The sequence below is a fragment of the Elephantulus edwardii genome, unplaced genomic scaffold, assembly GCF_000299155.1.
Source record: "Elephantulus edwardii isolate Elephantulus edwardi_28Jun2011 unplaced genomic scaffold, EleEdw1.0 scaffold00498, whole genome shotgun sequence".
Taxonomy (NCBI): domain Eukaryota; kingdom Metazoa; phylum Chordata; class Mammalia; order Macroscelidea; family Macroscelididae; genus Elephantulus; species Elephantulus edwardii.
In genome coordinates this window covers 546,106-554,093 of record NW_006400248.1, presented here as the reverse complement: position 1 = coordinate 554,093, position 7,988 = coordinate 546,106, and the positions used below count along the sequence as shown (strand labels likewise).

The window sequence follows — 7,988 nt, the reverse complement described above, 5'->3', positions numbered from 1 at the left end:
AAAAAAAAAGAACAGGACAGAATACACTTGGTCAATGAAAATAACAGCTCATCCCTCTGGGTGGTGGAATCTAGTTATCTTCTGTTCTTTGGCTCTTCCCTTGCTCTGTGAAGGACTTTCTGCTTTGCCAAGTGATTTTGGATCTATTCTTTCATGTGTAGCAAACTGTTTGCAAAAATTGCCAAAACTAAAAAAAAAAAATAAATAAATAAAATGAAAAAAATTGCCAAAACTTCTCCCTTCCTTATATTCATATTCTTGTGGCTTTACCATTCTGTGTCTTCTATCAAGAGTTGGATTAACCTTACTACCCCTTGAATCTGGACTAGTTTTATGACTTCCTCTGAGGAATAAGTGTTAATTCTAAATCAAGGCTCTGAGAGCCTTGAATATTTCTGGCTTCTCTCATAGACTCTAGAAGTGTCCTGGAACAGCTCATTGGAAAATGACAGACCTCATGAAGCAGAGGCATGTTGTCCTATCCAAGTCACCCTACACCTGCCAGCCTTTAGATGACCTGATAGCTAACACCATGCATATAGGTATGCTGACCAAAACATGGAGAATTATTCCACAGAACTCAGTCCAAAATGCTGATGTACAGAATTATGAGCTAAATAAATGTTTGTTGGCTTTAGCTGCAAAATTTCAAGCGTTCTCTCTAGGCAAGAAAAGAGCTGTTACAAGTTTCCAAACTCAGTGTTTTAGGCTGTAGTTTGTTGTTGTCACTTTCCACTGAGTCAACTCAGCAAACGTGACAGAGCAAGAACTGCCCACAACGTTTCCTACCCTGTAATCTTGCCAGAGAAGTTCATGAAGTCTTTCTCCCATAGAGGTGTTTGATGAGTTCAATCTTTCAACCTTTCCATTAGCAACAAGAACATTATCAATTGTACCACCTGACCTTGGTTTAGCCAATAGTGTCGTTGTTGTTGTTAGGTATCATCAACTCAAATAAAATTCATAGCCAACCTATGAACAACAGATCTAAACCTTGTTCTATCTTGTGCCATCCTCATAATCTCTGACACATTTAAACCCATTGCTGAAGTCATTATGTTAATCCATCTTGTTGAATGTCTTCCTCTCCTTCACTGACCCTCTATCTTTCCAAGGAATAGCTTCTCCTAGTAATATAGCCAAAATCTTCACCACCATCCTTGCCTTCAAGGAGCACTCTGGCTTTACTTTCTCCAAGATGTATGTCTTTGTTCTTTTGGCAAGCATTGGGATATATAGGACTCTTCTCCAACACTCCAACTCAAAGTCATTGAGTCATCTTTATGCATTGTCTAGCTCTAGACATATAGCAGATAATCAGGGAACATGACTTGAACCAGACACATCTTACTCTTTAAACTGACATCATTGCTCTTCAGGACATTGGAATTATCCTTGACAGCAGATTTTCCCATAGCTATACATCTCCTGATCTCCTGACTGCTGGTTCCAAGGGAATTGACTGTGGACGCAAATAAGATAAAATCATTGATGATTTCAATCTTTTTTCCATCTATCATGATTTTGCCTATTGATATAGTGGTGAGGATTTTTCTTTTCTTAATGTTGAATTCTCAACATTTAGCCAGTATAAGAATTAGAAAATATTGGCACAAGAAGACTGGATGTTTTATCCCAGGTCACCCAGCCAGGTAGTAACAAAGTCAGAACTTGAACTTAAAGACATCAAAATTGTTTCCTCCTTGGTGTTTCCTATTGAATGGCAGATCGAAGGAATAGGAGGTAGGTAAACAGCAGCCCCTACAACTCTCTCCTGAGTGAAACTGGTGCATTTTCTTGGAGATCTGAAAAGTATCCTGTTTACCTTGATGCTTGCCCACCTTACCCCTCCCCTGTTGCAAACTCTAAGTAGGTAGCAAACCCACCACCACACACAACAAACAATGCACCAACCATGACAAGATCAGGCAGCAGGACGAGCTTCTTCCATAAGTCTCAGGCTGCCTCTTGCTAGCTGCAGCCCTGTCTTCTGCAGAAAGCAGGAGCCTTGGCCCCAACGAGAGGCAAAGACTTAATTTCAATCCCACTGAATAGAATTAGGGAGAGGGCCTGTACATTTGTCAGAATTAGCTGGAGATCAAAGCAAACACAGAGGGAATGGGCCCCAAACGAAGAAGGAAGACAGATTTCCCCTCTGCACAGTCCAGCCAGGGGTTCTTAGGGTACCTGTGGGAACAATCCAGACTAACATGCCACTCCGCCCCAAGAAAACCATAAAGAGAAGTGACAAAGAAGTAGGAAGGTTGGGAGTGGGTAATGGGAAGAAGCAGCAAGAGACAAAATGCAAAGGAAATGGAGGGCAACAGGAGGAAGCAACTCCACCCTCTTGTAGCTCCCAAAAGAGCCCATCAATATGTGCAGAACCTTTAGGAAGCAAGGAGGGCAGGAGACCCAGGGAGAAGACACTTCATATGGGTCCTAGTGGCACATGCATTCTGCACATGCTCCCTGCACTCCCCTCTGGCAAATGCCCCCTGCACACATCCCCTGAACATGCTCCATACATACACCCTGTGCACATGTCTTCTGCATACTCTGCCTGCACATGCTCCTTGTACTCACTGGCTGGGAGCTGCTGGCTGGAGGAAGCACTCAGCAGGCAGTCCTGGTGACAGCAGGGTGAGCTTTTATCTTTTCCATAATGATGCAGAGAAAACAGAGCCCAGTCCATGTATCATGCCAGGCACAATTTCCTCCCATAAGACAAATTCTTTCCAGGGTTGAGAAACATGCTGGCTAGGATTTTTATGCTATGAGCCAGGAGTAGAGCTTCATGCCCAGTGGATGGCCCCTGAGGAAAGAAAATACTTTGAAATCAAAAGCCCTCTGGTGCAGACAACAAGCACTAACTGCCTGCTCAGTTTGCTCTGAGTCAGTAGTAGTCACAGCAATAGTAATAGCAAGAATAATAATGCCTTAGTTACTTAGAGGTGTCATATCAAAAATATTCCAAGTAGGTGGCTCAAAAGAACAAGAATGAAATTTTTAAAGTACAGAAAACTACAAGCCCAATTTTTGCCTTGACTAGGAACTCCTTCTGTGGTGATCCTCAAGTTCTGGGATGTGGTGGCAATCCTAGATATTCTCTGGTGCTCCTTGGGGTTCCGTGCTGTCAGTCTCCTATGTGAGCTTCAGTGCCTGTTCTTTCTGCGACATGTGTGATTGGGTTTAATGCCAGGCCTCATTCAGTCTCATAACAAAAGAAGACGTTTTTTCCAAATAGAGTCTCAGCCACTGGTGTGAAAGCCAAGAACCCAGCACACACTTCAGCCAATGAAGCCACCGCCACCATCATATCAATTCTGACTCACAAGGACTCTATGGGACACAGTAGAACTGCTTTGTAGGTTTTCCAAAGTGATGTAGAAGCTGGCTGCCTCACCTGTCTCCTGAAGAATGACTGGTAGGTTCAAACTGATGAGCACCAGCCAGCCAGAAGTACTGAGGATTAATGGCTTTATGCAAAATAACCTCTAATGGAACAATTAGATGAAAGGTGTAGATAAAAGGCCTCATTGTCTGCTGTGCTCATCAACATGTTGTTGTGCCATAAAGTCAGAACTGACCTACAGCTGTCTCACCACTGGTTTCAGAGGCAGTAAATAGTATAGGAGGAGATTGTTCATCTTTCTCCCACAGATTCGAACCACATGCCTTTGGGATTGCAGCACAATTTTTTACAGTGCATATACAACTGGCTCCCAGGGCTCCTCTAACAGAATGTGTTAACCAGCATGAACTAGGAAGTGTAAATGTACTTAGCTGGGAATGAAAGGTTGGAGGTTTGCGTTCTTCCAAACTTCCAAGAGAAAGCACTTAAGAGAAAGGACTGATGTTTTTCTTCTGAAAACTCAGGCACTGAAAATTCTATGGAGCATCATTTTACACGGATGCACAAATACCTCCGTGACTCAGAGTAGTCTTGACAATTGGGTCTTTTTATCCCAGAGCCATGATTTGCTTGATAACATATCCTGCCGCCCTTTTCTTATCTCATTTCCCCAGAGCTCTACTGGTTTTCCTAGACTTACCTCCCAAATAACTACTTACTCTAGAATCCTTATCTCAGGTCAGATTCCAAGGAACCAGCCAAAGACAGTTACAGCTATCTCCATTTCCCAGATGAGCAAATGAAGGCTCAGAGAGCTCAGAGAACTTGCCCTGTCTAACCCCAAGTGCTCTCTGACAATTCATTGCAATACTAAATTGTTTTCTTCAGTTTAGAGGAGAAAAGGCTCAAACTTTGTGCCCCATTGAAAACAGCCTTTGTGGTTGGAACAGGACTCGTAAGGAGACTGGGCCACGGCACAGCTGCTTAAAATGAGCTTTGGCATCAGGAGACCAGAACTTTCCTTCAGGAGATACCACTTAAGGGTCTATAGCTTAGGGAGTGAGTTATTTAAGCTCCCTGAGCATGAGTTTCCTCCTCTGTGAAGTGAGGTGCCACAATCCATCAGTTTATTGTACTGTAGCAGCTTGAATTTTACTCTGACATTGAAAGTTATGCCACCAGTATTTCATATACCAAGTGGATTGCCCTTGGTGGACAGGATTCAGAGGAACTTCCAGACTAAGACACATTTCCTAGGAATGCCTGGTGACTTATTCCTAAATTTAACAAATAGAAACATATGGATAACCTTATCTGCCTAACTTTGTTCTGAAAGAGAGGCTAAAGGCTATCCAAATAAACAATGGCCAAAACAAAGACAAGAGCAGGCCAATGACTGTGAGGATGGCACAGGACTGGACACTTCATTCTTTTGAAGAGAACCGCCATGATAGCAACTAGCAAAAGTGAGGTTACATTGGCTACCTCAAAGCAGGGGACTCCAAATTCAAGCACAGTAGTAACATGAGGTCCTGGGAGAAGAAAACATTACAAGGAGGGGCCACTGCCAGCCTTGGAGGTGTCTGTGGGCTGAGGTTTGATTCCTCATTCTGCCAGTCACAGCTATGAGTTCTGAGACAACTCACTCCCCTTCTGGAACCTTCCATTTGGTCTTGGTGAAGTGTGAAAGATGGACTTGAGAACATGAGGGTAAAGTGCTGAGCAGATGTCCCGATACAAGAGACAATGGTTCTTCCTTTCTTCTGTCCTAATGCTAAGAATTTGGGTTTAGCTGGGTTAATCTAAACCCTGAGGGGCATGTAAGTAGAGTTAGATTTCATTAAAGCTCTGGTTCCAGAGTACTCAAGAGTTCTGGTGGCTTAGTCCACAGGGAGTTGTGCCAATAACCCAAAGCTCATACTAAGGGATGGTGGTTCCAATCCACCAGCAGATCCTCAGGAGAAAGAAAATCCACGGAAAGGTCATCTGTGAGTTGGTTCCAAGTTGACAGCATGAGTCTGAGGCTTTTTGGGTTTTGCAGTCTGCTTATTTTCAGAGTTGTTTTGTTTCCTTTAAGCTGCCTGATATCCAGTTAGCATTCTGAATTGTGTGTTGGAACTTGCCTTGGAAAAGGGACACCAAAAATGAGCAGTTGGTGCCAAGATCTTTCTAGGATGGAGGCCATCTGAGCTGGAGGCCCCGCCACAGCCTCTGGCCAGAAACCTGCTACACTTCTTCCTAGAGAGAACCACATATGGTCCTTAAAGTTTCAGGTAGTTAGTCTTCCAAGAAGTTCTCAGGTGGCAGAGCGCACCTCCCTGTAGTATCGAGGCCCTTTACAGCGGAGCCCTGGGCTGGCAGCATCCCACCTGCTCCCCCTCCCCATTCTGTGTCCTGGATCTGCTGTGTGTGGGCACATCCTCGGACTCCCTGGCCCTTTGGCTCCCTGTTAGTATGGGCCAAAGACTAGAGATCAGACAAGAGTGAGGCCAAATATGTCATCCCCTGCTTGCATACTACAACTGACAGTGTCCCAACACTCAGATTCCCCTGTTCTCCCTGGCTTTGGGCAACCAAGCCCTCACTCTCTGACCCTTTATGTCCAAAGTAACAACAGCTTCTCCATGTTGATCTTGGGGTGCTGACCACCCTTTGCCAGTCTCGTCTGTGCAACTGGTCCTTTTGTTACACTCTGTTTCATAACTCTAGTTGAGTATTTCATCAGTTCCCTGCTGAGACCTAGGCACAGCTACCAAATATGGAGCCTTGTATAAAGTTTATTATTGCCACAACTAAGTTCACACACTATCATCATGATGTGCATCCGTCACAGTGTTGAGCTGAGCAGGTTACACAGCACATCTGCTATAAAGACGTTTGAAAATAAAGGAAAACCTGATTCATAGCAGCTGAAACAAAGTGGGAGTGTTAAGTGGGATCTTTTTCTCTCATATTAGAATGCATCAGAAAGGGGGATAATGACTAAGGATGAAAGAAGAAGAATTGATGCCTTCAAGTTATGGTTCTGAAGAAGAGTCTTGAACATACCGTAGACTGCCAAGAAAACAAATAGGTCCATCTTGGATAAAGTGAAAATTAAGTTTCTCCTTGGAGGCTAAGATTTTGAAGCTCTGGCTCACTAGTTTTGGCACATGGCCAGGAGGGAACAGTCCTTGGAGAAGGATTTCACGCTCAGAAGGGTAGAGGGACAGCACAGCAGAGGAAGACCCAGGATGAGACGGATTGACACAGTAACTGGGTTAGGTATGTTGGAGTCAGTGAGACTGGCTTAGGACAGGGAAGACTTCCGAGCTGCTGTATTATGAGTCACAGGTGACTTGACAGCACATAACTACAACAACAAATTAGAAATTCTAGAGAAAGGAAGTCATCAACATTGAGTTCAGTGATTTTGGGGTTGTTGTTGCTGTTGTTACTGTTGTTGTTGTTGTTGTTCTTGTTGTTAGGTACCATCGAGTCAAGTATGATGCATAGTGACCCTATGAACAAAAGATATGAACAGATCCTATTCTGTACCATCCTCACACTTCCTGACACACAAGAGTACATTGCAGCAGTCACCTTGTCAATCCACCTGGTTGAGGTTCTTCCTCTCTTTCACCAACCCTCCACCCTTCCCAATATCATGCCCTCTCTAAGAAATAGCACCTCCTAGCACTATCTCCAAAGTATGTGAGGTGAAGCCTCATCGTTCTTGCTTCCAAAGAGCACACCAGCTGGACTTTCTCTGAGACATATCTGTTTCCTTGGTGGTCCCTAGAATGTTCAGAGCTCTTATCCAACGCCACAGCTCTAAAGGCATCAATTCTTTTTCTGTCATCCTTATTCATTGTCCAGGTCTCTGATGCATAGCTAGTAACTGGAAAGACCATCGCCTGAGTCTGACATACCTTAGTCCTCAGGAATAGGTTTGAGGCCTTGAGCACCAATGAGTGTAGGCCAAATGAGCTCTGGGAGGATATCAAGAAAATTGTCCATGAAGAATGCAAAATATCATTACAAAGGCTAAAAAAGAAGAAAAGACCAAGACGGACATCAGATGAGACTCTGAGTATTGCATTAGAGCACCGAGAAACCAAAGCTAAAGGAAGAAACCAAGAAATCAAAGAGCTGAACATAAAATTTCAAAAGACAGTCCGGGACAACAAAGCAAGATACTATAATGTGCAGAGAGCTGAGTCAGAAAATCCAAAGGGCCGAACTCACTCAGCATTTCTTAAGCTGAAGGAATTGAAAAACAAATTCAAGCCATGTGTGGCAATATTTATGGATGCTTTGGGTAGAATGTTAAATGATCCAGAAAGTATCAAGAGAGAAGAGTCACTGTAACAGAAGGAATTCACTGGCAGAGAAGAATTTAATGAAATAACATATGAGCCTATGGTGATGAAGGAGGAAGTTCAAATTGCTCTGAAGAAATTGGCAAAAAACAAGGTTCCAGGAGTTGATGGCATACCAATTGACATATTTCAACAAACAGACACTGCCCTGGATGTGCTCACTAAGTTGTGCCAAGAAATCTGGAGGACAGCCAGCTGGCCGACAGACTGGAAAAGATCAATATTTGTTCCCATTCCAAAGAAAGGTGATGCAACAGAGTGCAGAAATTATCATT

The 7,988-nt window shown here is 43.6% G+C and overlaps 1 pseudogene; it reads left to right on the top strand.

Annotated features, from left to right (window-relative positions):
• Positions 1–445: 445 nt before the first annotated feature.
• Positions 446–7,988, top strand: part of LOC102863382 — a 26,471-nt pseudogene continuing 18,928 nt past the window's right edge.